This window comes from Trachemys scripta, chromosome 1, assembly GCF_013100865.1.
Source record: "Trachemys scripta elegans isolate TJP31775 chromosome 1, CAS_Tse_1.0, whole genome shotgun sequence".
Taxonomy (NCBI): Eukaryota; Metazoa; Chordata; order Testudines; family Emydidae; genus Trachemys; species Trachemys scripta.
In genome coordinates, this window is record NC_048298.1 from 334,369,306 (window position 1) to 334,388,883 (window position 19,578).

General features: G+C 48.7%; 1 protein-coding gene across 1 annotated transcript in view; it reads left to right on the forward strand.

Annotated features, from left to right (window-relative positions):
* The first annotated feature begins 14,664 nt into the window (after positions 1 to 14,664).
* P2RY2 (purinergic receptor P2Y2) overlaps positions 14,665 to 19,578 on the forward strand; it is a 39,647-nt gene continuing 34,733 nt past the window's right edge. Inside the window, exon 1 of the mRNA XM_034759171.1 lies at positions 14,665 to 15,033. The gene's annotated coding sequence lies outside the window, so the exon portion shown is untranslated. The remainder of the gene's footprint in view (positions 15,034 to 19,578) is intronic.

The following is a 19,578-nucleotide window of genomic DNA, read 5'->3' on the forward strand; positions in this document are numbered from 1 at the left end:
GGTGCTCAGTTCTCTTCCCCAAGCTTTAGGAGACAATTGTATCTCACATCCCAAGAGAAGAACAAACAGAGACGAAGGAGGGGAACCGAAGCAGAGTGCTTTTGTAAAACGTGTGCTGGACACACCTTTCGGCATTGCTGTTTTAATGGGAGCTTATTGTGGTTTTCAGTCTGCAGCAAAAACAGAACTAAAAATGCTGACTAGGTTCCTGGTCCCGGATGAGAAGGGCTGATGACAGCTCCTCTTCCAACTGAATCCCCTTTCGATACTATCAGACCTGCAGTTACGTACACTAGTACAAAGAAGGTACTATCTACACCAGAATCAGAATGGCAGCATTTCACACCCACTTTGCACTGGTGTAACTGACCACAGGTACATGAGAGCTCACAATCAGATCTTGTAACTCACTCTCATTTGGCCTGGAAGGTGGCCAAGTACAGGGAAAAACAAACCAATACTCCCTGACCTAGTATGTTGACCTTGTAGCTTTATAATTGTGTTTGGACTAAATCCACCATCCTTTAGTTTAACTAGTTAAGATCAGCTCTGAGATTAAATAAGCACTGTCATTTCCCAGTGGAGCATAGCTGTTGAAGTCAATACAGTTTCACCGGGGCTGAATTTATTCCAGTCTCTTCACTGGCCTTTTGAGAGTGTGTTTTGAATTCCTCACAATCGCGTCTAAGTCCCCTTCAACTTTGGAACTTCCTGCGAAGTGGACACCTCAGCCTGCAGATTTCAAAATCTTAAACACCCAGCGATATCCGGAAAAGGACAAGGCTAGACAAAAAAGGCCAGGCGACAGAGCCAGCCCAGTTTGTCTGTCCAATGTCGATCAATTCTGACCTTTCATCGAAAAGTGCTGCGCAAACTGAGGCCAAAGACCAATATTTTCAAAACTGGTTGCATAAACTGAGGCACGGAAATCTGTATTCAGGTGCCTACAGAAGAGCCAAGGCATGTCGTTCAGGCCCAGTGCCCTGTTGCACAAGAGCTGAGAGTCACACTGCCCCTGGGGTGAGCTCTGCAGGCAGAATTTTGCCTGGCGAATTCCTTCTGGACACCTGCTGCTGCTACACTCCTCCAGGACTGCGACAGGCTGCCCTCCAGCACACCCAGCCAGCTCCATTGGCTAGGACACAGAAAGGAGGGATCATGACCCTGCTTTCTCCCCACCCACTGGGGCTGTCCTGCAGCCCTGGAGGCACACGGAAGTCTTTGGCGGAGCATGGGCCCAACAATGAAAGGATAGTGTCAATAATCAGAGCAGTGGCCCCCACTCCTCCAGCCTCTGGGAGACTGCAACACTCGCTGGTCAGTTTTGAAGTCCTCCTAGCAAGGCGCTCTGGCCTGGGACTAGAAACGGGAAGGCCACACATTTAGGCTGCGTCTTCACGGGAAACGCTGCATCGCCACAGCTGTGCTGCTGTCGCACTTCAATGGAGAGAAACTCACCACAGTGAGAGGAGGGATTCTCCCATCGCTGGAGTAAATCCACCTCTTTGAGAGGCAGTAGCTAGGAATTCTTCCCTCTACCCAGCACTGTCTACACCGGGGGTTGGGTCGGCTTAACTACATCGCTCAGGGGGTGGGAATTTTTCACACACTCTCCCCCCCGCTCCCCGAGCGACATCGCTGGGTCAATGTAACTTTTTAGCGTAGACCTGGCCTTAGTCTTCACACCCAGAGAAGGGACCAGCAGCTGCAGTCCTCAGTGCTTCTGAAAAGCCGGTCCCACTTCTCTTTTGGCGCCTGAATATGGATTTAGTTAGTTTAGCTTTAAGCACCTCAGACACGAAAATGTTGCCTACGCATTCCAACCTAACAATGGGTCTTTGAGGTCAGCGTAGCTGCCAGCTTCCTGCCTTGATCTCCTATAATAAAGTGGCGACAGAAACCCACCCTCCTTCCCCATGCAAGCTCAGCCCTTTCACCGCTGTCCACCCCGCACACCGCTCCCTTTCCTGCTCCAGAAATACAGAAACGTGCACCATGCTGTAATGTGTGTGTAGGTGGGTTGTTTTTAACATATTTTGAATGAAGGAACTGAAAGCACAACTCAAAAAAAAAGGGAAATAAATTAAATCTCAATGATTAATAAAAATGTCGTATTGAACAGCTTGCTGAGTAAAGTCGCGTGGAAAAGAACAGCTCTTGCTATATTCAGGTGTGTGCTTTTGATGATTATTTATGATTTGTGTTACCGTAGTACCTAGGGACCACAGTCAGAGATAACAGCTTGTCGGGCCAGGGTAAAAAGCCAGTCCCTGCTTCAAAGAGTTTACCATCTAAGGTTTCAGAGTAGCAGCCGTGTTAGTCTGTATCCGCAAAAAGAAGAACAGGAGTACTTGTGGCACCTTAGAGACTAACAGATTTATTAGAGCATAAGCTTTCGTGGACTACAGCCCACTTCTTCGGATGTGGCTATATAGCTATATGCATCTGAAGAAGTGGGCTGTAGTCCACGAAACACTTGACTGCCATAAAATTATTAAGTTCTAGTGTGCCACAAGTACTCCTGTTCTTCTTTTTGCGGATACAGACTAACACGGCTGCTACTCTGAAACCTGATGTTTGAGTGTGGCCTTGCAAAAACAAGGTAACTATATTATGTGGCACCAGAACCCGACCCTTCCATCCCATCCCCTGGTTTGCCCATAATAAGGATGGGAAAAATACCCCCAGGTCCAGTAGTTTAGATAAAATTGAAGTAAGATCCTAACAGTCTCCTGGGTTGGGGGTTGATTACACCAAACGAAAGCTTAATGGACCAAGATTTGCAAAACCAAACCAGCCTCTTTGGTCCAGATACACAGGTTAGGGGTCTGGCCAAGATTTACATGCGATTGTGAAGGACTGAGTGAAGACCGTTCCTTCCCTCCTTTCTGTACTGTTCCATCTTGGGAGAACAAATAAGACACTCAATATATTAGAAGATTTTCCAGGGCANCTATATGCATCTGAAGAAGTGGGCTGTAGTCCACGAAAGCTTATGCTCTAATAAATCTGTTAGTCTCTAAGGTGCCACAAGTACTCCTGTTCTTCTTTTTACCATCTAAGTAAGTGTTAGACAGTGGAATGTTCTAAGTACCTGTACTTATTAATAAGATGGCTCTCAAGTGCAGCATGACCTCTAGAGAAGGAAATATGCATTTAAAAAGAGCTCAAGCAAGTGAATCATACATATCTTATGTCACACCTGGATACCTGTTTACACAATCGACCTTAGAGATGTCTACAAATTCTGAAGGAGCCATTCCAAACTGTACCTTGTGGTCCAGATTCAGCCCCAGGGCAAGTGGGTCCAACTCTAAAGAGATGATTGGCTTCAGTGGAGCTGCATTGGGCCTGAGATGCATTTTGAAAAGTCCCAGAATATGTATTTATTTTATTTTAATGAGTTCAGAAGGAAAATATCTATCAAACCATTCCATGGCATTAGGAGGGCTACAGCTGTCTTCTCAACTGCCTTCAAGGGACTTGCTATTGCATTTAAAATTGTTACACACACACCTACGCACGCACACACACACACACAAAGCTGAGGGTGAAACTTTCAAAAAACACTGGACGGCTTAACTGTGCTTCTGCTGAAGTCAATGGGGAATGGGTGGGGAGAAGCTGAATTCAGTTTATGCTCCTCCCCCGAGGTCAATACTGACTCAGGCAGAATGCCCCCAGCAGCTTCACAGCAGCCAACGCCAGGTGTGTCAGAGAGAATGCACAGAACAGGGCCATTCCTGAGTGATCCCTTCCTGTCACCCACTCCCTTGTGTCCCTGACCATCTTAGCTAGCAGCCATTGATGGACCGATCCTCCTTGAACTTATCTAATTCTTTTTTGAACCCAGTTATACTTTTTGGCCTTCACAACATCCTCTGGCAATGAGTTCCTCAGATGGAGTGCGCACTGTGGAAAGCAGTACTTCTTTTTGTTTCTTTTAACCCTGCTGCCTGTTAATTTCATTGGGTGACCCCTGGTTCATGTGTTATGAGAAGGAGTAAATAACACTTTTCTATTTACTTTCTCCGCACCGGTCGTGATTTTCTAGACCTCTGTCATATCCCCCCTTAGTCGCCTCTTTTCCAAGCTGAACAGTCCCAGTCTTTTTAACCTCTCCTCATACGGAAGCTGTTCCATGCCCCTAATCATTTTTATTGCCCTTCTCTGTCCCTTTTCCATTTCTAATATATCTTTTCTGAGATGGGGCGACCGGAACTGTAGGCAGTAATCAAGGTGTGGGAACCCCATGGATTTATACAGTGGTATTGTGCTAGTTTCTGTCTTATTATCTGTCCCTTTCCTTATGAGATGCTTAGGTGATGCAGTGATAGGGGCCACAGAAGTTGTATGTAACTATTAAAGCCAAAAGAGCTCCTTTGAACTGACAGCAGGGAAACAGAGAGTAGAATCTGGCCCTTAGACAACACAGCCCTCCCAGTATCTCTGCTCCATTAATCCTGCTGAGTATCACGTTCCATGTTGTGATGGTTTTTTATACATCTCAGACACTGCCAAGATCATCTAGAAATATGGCGGGGGGAAGGCAAAGGCTGGTTTCTAATTACAAACCCATAACAGGATGTGTATTTTTAAATCAATCATCTGATGCACAAACTCAAGCCGATTCCATTAATTTCTCTTACTCTCTGTGCCTCATACGAACCCCCGAGCTTTGCTGCAGCCGTATATAAAATCTCTTTATTCTTATGATTCTGGCTGTATTTTGACTTCCGTAGACTTGCCTAAACAGACCTTTAGAGAGGCGGGTGCAGTATGGGTTGGCCTACCTCAGATAGGCTATTGCAGAACTAGAGGGTGCTCAGAGAAGAGCAATGAGACGATTAAAGGCCTGGAAATGTTCTCCTGTGAAGAGTGATCAGAAGGACTGGGCCTGTTTACCTTAGGACACGTCTTCACTACCCGCTTGGATCGGCAGGTAGAAATCGATCTCTCGGGGATCGATTTATCGCGTCTCATCTAGACGCGATAAATTGATCCCCGAATCGATGCACGTACTCCACCTCGTCAGGAGGAGTAAGCGATGTCAATGGGGGAGCCGCGGTGGTCAATTTGCCGCTGTCCTCACAGCGGGGTAAGTCGAATAGGATACTTCAACTTCAGCTACGCTATTCGCGTAGCTGAAGTTTGCGTATCTTATATCGACCTCCCCAGTGTAGACCAGCCCTTAGAAAGGAGATGAATAAGGGTGGACACAAGAAGAGTATATAAAATAATAAATGCTCTAGGGAAGGTAGACTGGGAGTTTCTGTTCGATCAGTCCCATTTAACACCAGTAATGCACATTCCACAAATGATTAGAGATCAGGATGAGACCTAATGTGGGGACAGGTTACCCCACATCTTCTACTGTGGGGTTCTTATATCATCCTTTGAACCATCTGGTTCAGGATCCTGGACAGGTTGGACTTCAGGTTAGATCCAGTCTGGCAACCCTGTGTTCCTGTGTAGATGCTTAATGATAGCCCCTCCCCCTCAGTCCCAATGGGAGAAATAGCTGGCAGGATGGGAGGTGACTGGAAACCTGCTGAACAATGAGATCCCACTGGCCCATTGAGAGAAGTGCTTGGAGGGACGATGGGGAGGCCAGACCCAGATGAGGAGCAGTAATTATTTTCTACTTCCACCACTGACTTCATAGATTATAAATCCAGAAGGGACCACTGTGATCATCTAGTCTGACCTCCTGCATAATGCCTGCATAGGACTTCCCTGAACTGATTCCTGTTTGAACGAGAGCATCACTCTTAGAAAAACATCCAAGCTTGATTTTAACATTTCCAGCGATGGCGAATCCACCACAGCCCTCGCTAGTTTGTTCCCATGCTTAATGCCCCTCACGATGACAAATTTGCACCTTAGTTCTAATCTGAATTTGTCTAGTTTAACCTTCCAGCAGTGTGGTTGCACTGATGCTCAGCACCTCTGAAAATCAGACCCCTAGTGTCTTAAAATGGAGGCACCACAACTGAAAATGGAGGTCTGAGTGACTCTCTCATGGCCACACAGAAAGTCAGTGGCAGGGCCAGCAACAGAACTGGTCTTCTGCCTCTCGGTCTCGCAAGTTAACCACTAGCTCGTCCTTCCTCCTTTATCGTGCCTGAAAAGCTGTGACCTGATGCTTTGCTTCTCCTACTAAAACAACAGACTGCATCAGAAATGGGAAACAAACATCTCTCTTGGCTTGGACAATCGTCATTGATTCATCCTGCAAAATGTAGCAAATGCCAAAGTCGCACGTCCTATCATCATCATCATGGTCCCATTACGCCTCTGGCGTTTAGGGCAGCGATGAAGCTCCTCTACTCCTGTCTGTTTCTGGCAAGTCTTTCAATGGTTCCCCAGCTGTGCCCCAGGTTTTTCAGCTCAGCTTCCACAGCTCTTCGCCATGTTGTTTTCAGGCGGCCCCATTTTCGCTTGCTTTAAATTAAAATAAAATGAATTAATGGAGATATCCTAGCTCCTAGAACTGGAAGGGACCCTGAAAGGTCATTGAGTCCAGCCCCCTGCCTTCACTAACAGGACCAAAAACTGATTTTTGCCCCAGATCCCTAAGTGGCCCCTTCAAGGACTGAACTCACAACCCTGGGTTTAGCAGGCTAATGCTCAAACCTCTGAACTATCCCTCCCCCAATTTCAGATGTCCATCTTATTGCTACTCTGGTGATGGAATCAGTTTCCATCTGAAGCACATGGCCAATCCATCTCCAACGCCTCCTGCCAATGATAGTGCTCATATCTTCTTGGATGCACTGTGTCAATAGATCTAGAGATTGTTCTGGGCCAAAAGATACGGAGGATTTTTCTGAGGCAACTTATATAGAATGAAGCTAGTATGACATGTCCAAACTTTCTCATTCCCCAACATTCTGCACTATAAAGTAATGTTGAAAGTACACAGCTCTGATAAATCTTGAGTTTGGTTTTGGTGTTGTATTTTGATGATTTCCAGACTGTATTTAAGCTCCTGAAGGTGTCCCTGGCTTTAGTGATTTTGTTTCGGGTGTCCTGGTTTGTTTCACCGTCCTGGCTGACGGTTCTGCCCAAGTATGTGAATGTTTCTACATTGATGAGAACATAATCCTCTATCCGTACTGGTGATGGTGAGGCAATATTAAAGGTCATGATATCGGTCTTATTGTGATTGATTTTCAGTCCAATTTGCTGTCTGAATGCGTTGAGTCAATTTGTTTTTTCTTGTATATGGTGTTGGGTATGTGATAGGAGAGCGATATCATCAGCGAAGTTCAGGTCTTCAAGGGATGAGAAGGGTGTCCATTTAATGTGTCTTGGCATGTCTTCTGTTGTATGCCGCGTTACCCAGTCGATGGCAATGTTGAAGAGAATTGCAGACAAGACACACCCCTGACATACTCCTGTTTTGACTTCAAAACTGAGCTCACCACGATCAACACTGCATGTAAAGTTGAAATAAAAGCTTTTGATGATGTTGACTATACGGAGAGTGATTCCATATGCCCACAGAATGCGCCATAGGCTGGTCCTGTAAATGCTATCAAAAGCTTTCTCAAAGACTATGAAGTTTATGTAGAGTTGCCATTGCTATTCTAAGCATTGTTCTATTATGTTTCGTAGAGTGAAGATCCGGTCTGTGCATCCACTCCCTTTCCGAAAACCAGCTTGCTCTTTTCTGAGAACGCTATCAACTGCCTCTGATATACGCAGGACTATGATCTTACACAATACTTCGTCTGGCACAGATAAAAGTGTGATACCAGTTATTGCAATCACTGAGTTCCTTTCTTTGGTATTTTCACTATAACCCCATTGGTCCACTCATCTGGCACTTTTTCCCTTTCCCAGACTGATGTAAATAGAGGGGCCAGGATACATGCTGCTACTCAGGATTTACCTTGAACAATTCTGCATTCAAGTTATCCATGCCAGGAGTTTTCCCATTTTTTAAGGATTTGATGGCTTGAATGATCTCTTCCTTAGTTGGGGGGTCTGTGTTGACATCAAGATCTTCTTCTGCCTCCTAGATGTTTGCTTCCTCTTTAGGTGGCTCCCTGTTTAGCAATTCTTTGAAATGCTCTGTCCAGTGCATTTCTTGTTCTTTTTCTGTTATTAGTAGGTGGCCTTGTTTGTCCTTGATGAGTGTTTGTCGGTGTCTGCCGTTCACCTCTGATAAGCCGCGTCATTTTGTAGACGGTTCCTTGTTCACCACGAGCAGCTGCATTCTCTGCCTGTGTTGCCAGATTATCACGCCCTGTGCACCCTGGATAATAACTTCCTTGCTAGCTGCCACTATCGGCTTTTGAATAATTGATCACAACACTCAGAGTATCTCAGCGAATTATTTCTTCCATGTAATTACTGTCGCTGTGCCCCTTAATGATGCTAAAAGTTAGAGGGAGTCAAAATAAAATCAGATCCAGATGTAAAGTAGCACCGAGGGGCTGAATTACACCCACAAAAAGCCAGATGGGAAATAGACAGGGAAGGCTAAAAAAATCAGCTCCGACGCTCCAGCTTTCATTCCTGCTCTTGTACTAACAAATGGTGCCTGGATTTTGTGAATTTCCATGGCTTAGCTGCTCTGCGCAGGCTAATTTATACTAAGTAATTAACCCCGGGCTGACGTGGACTGCCAACCATCCCCCTGCTGTCGGAAATGAGGTAACTGTCATTCTAAAGCTATCTTGTGACGTAGAGTAGACGTGGCAGCTGCCCCATGGAGGTTTAGAACCAGGGACCTCCAGGACTAAGAAAAGCACAAGCTGCTACAGTTTGAGCTAGAGAACCAACCTCCCTGGTAAAGTGGCTGGAACGGCCTCAGTGGATTGGGCACAGAGGGGCTCCCCAGTGAATTACATTCACCTGCACAGGGGAATAAGAGCCCCACTGACACAGGCTTTCAGGAGCCTGGGTCTAGGTGCTGGGCTGTGCACCTGCCTCCTCCCTCTCTGGCGGTGGGGCAGGGAGTATGCAGGCGTGGTTCCATTTCCCCATTGTCTAGCTAGCAGGGAATTACCGCCTCGCTGGAGCATGGGGGTGGGGCAGGGAGCAAACTGCAACAAACCCATCCCTGGGCTGCTCTGGGGGCATGGTGTAGCGAGGCGTGGCTCCTTGTCGCCTCAGGACACAATCCAGCCCATAGCTGGAACAAAGCTATATTCAAGCCCGTTATCCATACTGCGATGGATACGCAGGGGCTGGACATGCAAAGCCGGTTGTTTTCGGGTTTGGTTTGGTTTGGTTGTTCCACATTTTCCAGGAATCTATCAGTGTTAATCCCAAGGGTGAAAATTGGTAAAAATTACTAAAGCGAAGGATAGTGGGCGGAGAGCTGAGAGCTGCCCTGTACTCATGGGGTGTGGGGGGCAAGGGGAGCCCAGGCTCGCTGATGTAGCAGTTAAGGAATCCTTCCGCTCTCTGCAGCTGCAGTAGCTGTGGATGTCCATCTCACTGCCCCACTGCTGCGCTGCACCAGCTGGGACTCCACAAAGAGGGAGCGAGTCTCAGCTCACCCAAAATCCAGGTGAAAAAAAAAAAAATCAGCAAAACCCAAATACTGATATTTTCAAAACCTGGGGATTTTTCAGAGAAACCAGAACAACCCAAAAGCAAAGGGCCTGGCAGATGTGGTATAAAAGCCCAGCTAAACCAGACAGACGCTCTGCCAGCTGGTGAACCTTCTAGTGTATGTCGGCCTTTATTTACATCTAGTGTTGGTGTCACATTGTCCCAGGATCTTAGACAGACAAGCTGAGGGAGGTGATATCTGTTATTGGACCAACTTCTGCTTCAAGCTTACACAGAACTCGGCTTCACGTTGTCTCTCTTATTTAAACCTCTCTTGTATTTTATACTTACTTAAAGCTAACCTATTGTGATTGACTTTCCTGTGACTGGACTGGTATTTCTATAATGCACACTTCAGATGTGCCCGGTTGCTGCCCCTTTTATCTATAGGTTCCATACATAATTAAGAAGTGTAATGGTCATACTAGGTCCAGTAATATTCCCAGAGCTATCAGTCCTAGTGTCTCAGAGCATATGCTGATGACCAAATGTGGTCTGGAAGAAATCTTCCCCGTGGTATAATAACGAGCAATTAGATACTTTATGGAGGTTTTATGTTTTTGTCTGAAGCAACTGATTTTATGTTTTTGTCTGAAGCAATTGGCCACTGTGAGAGACAGGACACTGCTCTAAATGGACATTGCTCTGCGCCAGGAAGGCAGTCTCATGTTGCCGCACTGTGAAACCTGGTCACTTGGGACTAGACTGAAAAGCACCAGGAAACGTACCGTAGAGAACACCCCTCTCTTAGCAGGGAGATGGACCTACCCAGATCTTTTTCATCTCTCACGTCTGTGACTCTATTATTCAAGGTCGACAAGGCAAAACAAACAAATAAAAAATGCATCCAAAACTTTTTTTAAAATGTCTCTTCCCGCTTATTAAAAACACCTAAAATGAGGCCTGTCCCTCTGCTAAACACCTAGGCCCAGGTCCTCACAGGGAATGAGGTACCTATGGCCTGGTCTACATTAAAAACGTAGATGTCGCTAAGGGGTGTGAAAAATCCACCCCTGAGTGGTGTAGTTAAGCTGACCTAACTTCTGGTCTAGACAGCACTGGGTCTATGGAAGAACTCTTCCGTTGGCCTAGCTACCCCCTCTCGGGGAGGTCAGGGCGTGAGTTGTATGGGCCCGTGGTGCCTGTACTCCACCAATAGGAGAACACATGGGCCCGGCTCCACCAAAGTTTGGGGCCGGGTCTCTCCCCCGGCCCCACTTGCTGCCCCCGTGCGCCTCCCCCGGAGTGTCCCCCCCGGCCTCACCCGCCGCCCCCGGGCAATTTAAAAGGGCCAGGGGCCCCTGCTGCCACCACCCAGGGCTGCCCAGAGGATTCAGGGGGCCTGGGGCCAAGCAGAGGAGCGGACATGAAAAAAGTCACCACCCGCTGTGGCGCTTGTACTCACCAGGCGGCGCTCCGAGTCTTCGGCGGCGGGTCTTTCACTGACTCCGGGTCTTCCGCGGTACTGAAGGACCCCTGCCGCCAAAGTCCCTGAGCAAGGTGAAGGACCCCCCCGCTGCCAAAGAGGTGAGTAAAAATTAAAAAGGCACCTCTAGCCAGAAAAGGGATTCTTGGCCAGGGCTCGCGGGGCCCCTGCGGAGTCCGGGGCAAATTGCTCCACTTGCCCCCGGGCAGCCCTGCCACCACTGGCAGCAGAACGGGGCTAAGGCAGCTTTCTGCCTGCTCCGCTCCGCTCCACTTCCGGAAGCGGCCGGCACGTTCCTGCGGCCCCTGGGGTGGGGTCTCTGTGCGCTGCCCCCGCCCTGGGCACCGACTCTGCCAACTGCGACCAATGGGAGCTGCAGGAGTGGCACCTGTGGGCAGTGGCGCACGGAGACCCCTCTGGCCCTCTGCCTAGGAGCTGCTGCCAGAGGAGGGTGCGGGTCACCTTCAGGAGACGCCAGAGGTAAGCGCTGCACCCCTCACCCTCTCTCGCACCCCAATCCTCTGGCCCAGCCCAGACCCCGCACCCCAGTTCCCTCCCAGAACCCACCCCCTCACCCCTCTTGCACCCAAACTCCCTCCCAGAGCCTGCCCCCTGTACCCCTCCTGCACCCAAACTCCAGAGCCTGCCCCCTGCACCCCCTCCTGCACCGCAACCCTCAGTCCCAGCCCCGAGCCCATACCCCGCACCCAAACGCCCTCCCAGAGCCCGCCCCCTGCACCCCCTCCTGCACCCCAACCCCCAGTCCCAACCCAGAGCCCACCCCCTGCACTCCCTCCTGCACCCCAACCCCCAGCCCCAGCCCAGAGCCCTCCCCCTGCACCCAAACTCCCTCCCAGAGCCTTAGACAGGTGGGTGGCGGGGGGACTTGGACCCATTCTGGGCACCACCAAAAATTATACAAACCTGCCACTCTGAGGGAAGTGGATTAACTACAGCAACGGGAGAACCCCTTATATCGGCATAGGTCGTGTCCACACTGATGCGCTGCAGTCATGCAGCTGAAGCCTTTTAAGTGCAGCCAAGCCCTAACTCGCATTGATTTCAGCAGGACTTGGCCACCTAAATACCGTTGAGGCTCTGGGCTAGAGCTTCTCAGTGGAATGGTGCCACAATCAGATAACAAGGAATTTATTTGGTATGAAAACACACATTAGTTTAGGATCCCAGAGGGAAAAAAATAATCTCAACTCTACCCCCCAAATAACGACACCCAAACCACCACTGCTCTACTGAATGTCTAGGCATCCATTTAAAAATCTCATGGGTGTTTTTTTACCACCTGTTGTTCACAAGTAACAGCTGAGGTGACTAAAAATAGAAGAGGTTAGAGGAAACATTTTTCTGTGTTTCCGTTTGTTTGTTTGCTTTGTTCACCTGACAGAACTTGTATGGTCATCTCCATTGTTTTCCCTCCTTAGTCAATTAGGGCTTGTCTACATGGCTAGTTAGTGTGTGGCAAGGCAGGGTGTGAATGTACACCACGCTAGCCTGCAACTCACAAACTAGCCATGGTGGGCCCTGCTCCTGCCTGCTAGAAGTCCCCTGGTCCTCTCTCACGTACTCCCATCAAAACACACTGCAGAACTTTTAGGGTACATCTACACTGCAAAAAAAAAGCTGCAGGACCAACGTCACTGCCCGGGTCAGTTGACTCAGGCTTGCCGGGCTAAAAATGGCAGTGTAGACGCTTGGGCTCTGACACCCTCCCCATTTGTGGGGTTTCAGGCCCTGCGCTCCAGCCCAAGCCTGAATATCCACAGTGCAATTTTTAGCCCCACAGCATGAGTCCTGTGAGCCCAGGTCAGCTGACCTGGGCCAGCCACGGGTCTTTTATTGTAGTGTAGCAGGATCCAGGCAAGCTAGTGTGCTGTACAGTCACATCTCACCTTGCCACACGCTAACGAACCCTGTAGTTGAGCCCTTAATCAGGTCCCCCCTTGTTTGTGTGGGTTTTTCACATAGCAACTGGGAGGGAAGGGAAATATTTTTAAAAGTAGGAAAATGGGATTGTAAAATCTCAGAAATTGTCTTAGGAGTTCCGGGCGAGGTGTAGTAACAAACTTCTTTTACCTCTTTCTTTTTTTTTAAATTGACCACCATGGATTTCAAGTTCACAGAGTCCCTTTACGGTTGAAAGTGCAATTTTGGCGCTTGAATTTATTGGCCTTGCAAGAACACTGGAGTTAGAAATTAAGTGAAGGTATTATAAACCCCCTGCTTACCATGTAAGTCATGGCAAATGTCTTCCCCTATAGAAGCGATATGGCACAAATCTTTTAAACTAGGTCTCTGAGCTCCCACACAGATTATATGTCTCACACTCGCGTGCTGCTTATATAATGTCACCCTTGCCAGTCCAGTTTGGTCTGGTCAGCTGAGGTTGTCCATCTGGTTCAGTAGCATTTATACCTGTTTGTTCTCAATACGGACTGGGACCAAAACCCCAACTCTGCGTACCCCTGATCTGAATATTGGTAGCCACAGCCATTCAAAAATTGCGAGCCACACCTCTGCAAAATCATGACATTGGCTTAAAAGAATCACAGGATTTTTACAAATAATAATTGTTGAGTTCTTTTTATTTGCCTTCTAGGTTTTGAACCTTCAGGATGCACTCAGGTCACATTTTCCTGCTTTTCTCTGCAACCCCGAGGGCTAGAAACCTCCTTTGCTTTAAATGAAAACAGAGATTCTTGTGAAATAGCATGACTCCAGAAGCTGGGTCTTTAAGAAAAAACACCAAATATCATGAGACTCATGATAAAAATCATGAGCTGGCAACATGGTAAGCATTGCATACACGTGAGAGTGGGACAGAGTGAATAATGGATTTTTCAGTTGAAGAGGTTGAATCGAAAAATCCAAATAATTCCAGTTCAACTGAAAGCAATTTTTTCCCTGAAAGTTTTCATTTAAACAAAAACAAAAACAAAAAATCATTTTGAGTCAACTAGAAATGAATTTCTTTTCAAGTGTTCTTTTCAAATAGCTGTTTTGGGAGTATTTTGCCCTTTTTGGGGTGTTTTTTTTAAATTGGCCAAATGTCAACTTGAAACCCTGTTCAGAATTGAAAAGTCAAAACAAACGCTTTGGTACAAAACATTGACTCTTTTGAATAATTTTTTTTTCAACCGATACCTTCTGCAGAATTTGACCTGAAATTCGACAAATAGCTTTCGGGACTCAGAAAATGCTTTTATCCATGAAAAACCTATTAATTGAAAAAAAATTCATCCCACTCTATGCACGAACGTGGTTCAAACTCATAGCCTGATTCTGGATTTCACAGATCTGTATGATCCAACCCCCCTAGATCCAAACACTCACACTTTTTGCAGTCAGAATTTTAGTTTGCGGGATCTGCATTTTGCAAATGAACTGGGGACACAGGAAGCATTGGAACAGCCAAGAAATCCTGGGGGTCCTAAATCTGGACCCAGAATGGGTGTCTGGAGCCCCTTTCCATTTGGTTCTGACTCCACCTTGCTCAGGGAAAGCACTCCAGGAAAAAGTCCGCTAGGATTTTTTTGGGTTGCTGGCTTGCTTACATCTTCCCATCATTCCCCTGCTAGGTCATCTCAAACTAGAACAAAACTCGTCTTTGCTCTGACAGCTGGAAACCGGTTTGATTCCCATACTTATTAGAACATGACTAGTGTGGGCTGGCTGAGGATGGCATCACTCTGACTGCATTACATTCTTCTGCACCAGCACGCCTCCTCTGCTCGCCAGTAGGCTTGGAAGAGCTGTGAAAGCAGTAAGCAAAGAGTTCCCCCCTCCCAAGCAAAGGGTGAGCTTGCCTTGACAGGCAGTCACTCGTAGAAGCTGCTGCTACTCCCAGTGTGTAGGCGCTCACAAATCAGGAAGGAGGGGAAAGTGATAGAGAAACAACAAAACCAAACACCCAAAAACTCCTCCAAAACAGCTGACGATGAAAGTGACCAGGAAGAAAGCAACTTGAAGGCAGCCGGAGGAGAAGGACAACGATTTTCCTAGAAACCTGGAACAGCAAATCAGTGAGTGTGTGATTGTAATTTGGTAATCTGTACTTTCTCTTTCTTCCCCTATTCAGATTTGTCTGGGAGCGATGTTCACAAACTCACAAGTGGGCGCAAAGCCAAGTTACATTTAGTTCCCTGAGAGGGGTGTGTGCGTGTGTGTGTGTGTGTAGCTCTGTCCCCAGTTCCTCTGTCCCCTGTAATTGCTGTCCCTTTGAGCTCCAGGATTTATCTTTGGTTTGGAGAGAAAAACTAAACATTGAGGGGATTGTGCTGCCGGAACATTGGACCCTGCGTCTGAGTGTGTGTGGGTGAGTGTGCACGTGTGCACACACTCTAATGCTAATCCCAGACAAGGTGTAACTTCTTGTTGATTGTCTCTGTGTTGCCACTGTCCTAACCTGGATCCCTTTCTAAGAATAGGATCTAGCAGACCAGAGGCCAGCTTTTGTCCTTCTCCGCTCACTCACTGCCGTTGTGGGTCTTTGTTATTCATGAAGGGGAGTGAAAACTGAGTGACAAGGTCAGCCAGGGGCTGCGTCAAACTGCCCTGCCTTGACTGAATGACATTTCCAAGTTCAATCATAAGGAGTGAGGTTTTAAAGCTCTCCCTGAAACGCACCCAGCCGAACAGAAAGACCCACTTGAAAAACTCCCCTTTCATATCAACCTGCAGCAAGAGAGGTCCTCCTCCCCACTCCTACCACTGTAAGGGCAGGTTGGCAGCTCTGGGCAGCGTGATTGCAAACATGCCCTCGTCTCGCCTGGTAACTGGACATGGTGCATTGGGCCAATTATTGCCGTTGCTCTGCTGTCACAATCCATTGTCAGAATCAAGTTGGAGACCAAAGGAGGGAGAGACTGACAGGGTGTGGCGTGAGGCATTGGGCGCTGCTCAGGTCAGCGGGAAGGGGCTGGCTGGCCCGTCGATATTGGGTAGGGTGACCAGACAGCAAGTGTGAAAAATCGGGACGGGGATTGGGGGGTAATAGGAGCCTATATAAGAAAAAAACCCCAAAATCGGGACTGTCCCTATAAAATTGGGACATCTGGTCACCCTAATATTGGGATAGGCTGTAAATATTTCGCAGGTTGCAAAGCAGTGGCAGGTGCCACTCAGCCATGCCAGTGTAAACCGGGAGGTGCAGCTCTGAAATTGGTGTGTGACTCCGGATTGACGCCAGTGTAAATAAGGGGAGAGTGGCTCTGTGTGGCTGTAGTTCTGCTGCACCCTTCCTGACCTGCTTCCCCGACCAGAAAATAAAACAATAATAAAAATAAACAGGGGATTTGCTTATCAGTTTCATTTCCTCTGCTCCTCAGCTGCCAGTTTAACCCCTGAACTCTCTGATAAGAGTGAAAGGTAAAGGCAGAAAATGCGGGCGGGGGGGGGGGGGGGGCCGGGGAGAGGGGGGGGGGGGGGGGGGGAGAGGTGCCAGAGCAGTGGAGCTGGGGGAATGGGAGCAGAGAGGAGGACTGGGGCAGTAGGTGAGCGAACAGCTACAGCTGTTTGGCTGGCCTCGGGGGGCGGCGGGATCTGTTCCTGCTTTCCCCTGAGACAGCAGGAGGAAGCTGGAACAGGATAAGGGGCAAGAAAGCAGATCTGTTTGTTGCCTCCACCCATGGCATCGTCTCATGAACCAGGACGATAAGCTTTTCAGGGCAGGGAGGGTCTACACCATGTTCGTGCAGCACCTAGCACATCCCTTTGATCTGCGAGCAGCTGTCAGTGTCCCAGTGAAGAAGAGGCCGCTAGGTACCTGAGACCAGTTCAGCGCAGTAAACAGGCAGTGGGAGAACAAAGCATATGTAACGACTGCCCGCTTGGCTGTTACCAGGATGAACCTAGACCCTTCAGATGAGAGTGAAGAGCATAAACCGCTACAGCTGAGCTAAAGAGCTGACCCCCCTAACCAGCCGCTGCTGACCCCCCTAACCAGCCGCTGCAGTAGACTTGTAGCCTCCATGCATCAGGCACATAGAGAAACACGGAACTAGAACTGGGCAAAAGAATTCTGATGTATGTTTTTCTGTTGAAATTGAAATGTTTTGCAGAAATGTATTTATTGGGAACGTTTCTAGGGTCCAGGATGTAATTGAGAGAGAAAGGCCACCCCAGAATATCCTGGTTAGGGGCAGGGAGAGAAGGAAAGGTGATAGAGATGGCCAGAAGAGCCTAGTGATAGGGCACTCACTTGGATGTGAGATCCAGGTTCGAGTCCCTGCTCTCTCCTGCGAATCAGGCAGAGGTGGGTGAAACAAACAGGTCTGTGTCCCTGTGCAGTTATTCTGCTACTGCTCAGTGCCGGAGCGCACACACACCCCCAAAGTGTGCCAGTAGCATCCCTGTCAAGGCTCCTTCCCCACTCTGAACTTTAAGGTACAGATGTGGGGGCCTGCATGAAAACTTCTAAGCTTAACTACCAGCTTAGATCTGGTCCGCTGCCACCACTCCCAATGTGCTAATTCCCTTCCCTGGGTAGCGTTGAGAGACTCTTCACCAATTCCCTGGTGAATACAGATCCAAACCCCTTGGATCTTAAAAGAAGGAGAAATTAACCATCCCCCCTCCTTTCTCCCACCAACTCCTGGTGGATCAAGATCCAACCCCCTTGGATCTAAAAACAAGGAAAAATCAATCAGGTTCTTAAAAAGAAGGCTTTTAATTAAAGAAAAAGGTAAAAATCATCTCTGTAAAATCAGGATGGAAAATAACTTTACAGGGTAATCAAACTTAAAGAGCCCAGAGGACCCCCCTCTAACCTTAGGTTCAAAGTTACAGCAAACAGAAGTAAACACCCTAGTAAAAGGTACATTTACAAGTTGAGAAAACAAAGATAAAACTACCACACCTTGCCTGGCTATTTACTTACAAGTTTGAAATATGAGCGACTTGTTCAGAAAGATTTGGAGAGCCTGGACTGATGTCTGGTCCCTCTTAGTCCCAAGAGCGAACAACCACCACAACAAAGAGCATAAACAAAAGCCTTCCCCCATCCCCCCAAGATTTGAAAGTATCTTGTCCCCTTATTGGTCCTTTGGGTCAGGTGTCAGCCAGGTTACCTGAGCTTCTTAACCCTTTACAGGTAAAAGGATTTTGGAATCTCTGGCCAGGAGGGATTTTATAGTATTGTACACAGGAGGGCTGTTACCCTTCCCTTTATAGTTATGACAGTCCCAGTGTACCACAACTTGGTGCGTCAAGAGCTAGGCTTGTAGGCGCTGGTGGGTGCCACTCACTGCTCAGACACATGGCCAAGGGAAGGAGCATTTTACTAGGGCTGGCAGGAAAGGGGATGGCTGCAAATATCCTAGATGCAGAGGCTTAGACAATCACAGTTCAAAGGGAGCAATAATGGGTCTGGTTTGGGCCCGGGGGAAGTCAACATGAGTGTCAGGGCCAGGAGCAATGGAAGCTCCCTAAAAGTGGGGGAGCCCAATGGCACCCAAACCATGGCTCGGCGCCCCCCATGCTTCCCCTTCTCCCTGAGCCCCATCCTTGAGATGCCCCTTCTCTCTGAGCCCCCGTCCTCGCGCCGCACCTTCCCTCAGAGATCCTGCTCCCGTGGTGCCTCTTCCCCCCAGGCACCACCCCCGCTCTCTCCTCTCCACCCCCCCTCGCTCATCCTTATGGCCAGTACAGAGTGGGAGGGCTATCCCTGCCCCCGCCTCCCATTCCAGCGCCCCTGGTCAGGGCTCTTCAGGATTACGGTCTGTGTGCCCTCTCTCGTCTAGTCTCTATTCAAGCAAATAGGCGCTTTCAGGTTTCCAGGCCAGGCTCATCTTCGGGCTTGTCTTCACTGCAAGTGTTAGCACGAGCTAGTACCCTCAAGTTACTGCTCGGAGCTAGCCCCGCTCGAGTGAGAGCGACCACACTGCCAACCAACCCTGGAGCTACCCAGCGTGACGGCTGGAGCGGCCGAGGGACTGGAGCAGCTGCTGCTGAGTTGTTGTAACTCCAGCTGTTGCCCCTCCACTGCCTTACTAGCTTGAGTATCAGCATCCCTCGAGCTTCAGCTCCTGGCCCCCCGCCAGCTGGCAGCCTAGCTCGTGGGAGTTTAAAGCACCATCTAACTCAAGCTAGAGATTTTTGTGTGTGGCCGGGTGTTGAGTTAAGGGTAACACTCCAGTTCTGACTTGAGCTGTGCTGTGAAGACACACCCTTAGGTGAGTGTCGCTCACTGGGGTCCTGCCCCGGGGTGCGCTACTCACTGCTCCGTGACACCTCCTGCTGGCTGCTCTGGGGATTAGCTCTTTCAGCCTGACGCCCTCTTCTTGCGGTTCCTCGGCCCGTCGTTTCGCTCTGTCGCCCCCTCTCTGGCTCCTCAGAAGCTGAGCCCTCCGGCCACGTCACAAGAGTCCTGCCCTTCCCGGGTGCTACCACAGTCTTCCACGCCATCCCAGGCAGCCCTTACGTCCACTGCCCTGGCCGAGCCGCTCCCTCAGTGGCTTGAACAAAGAGACCTAGACAGTCTTCAAGTTCACGGCCCCAGATTGTGCCACTCATTCAGGGGCTGCTAGGGGAACCCAGGCCTGCCCTCGACTGCGGGCTCCAGTCCTGGG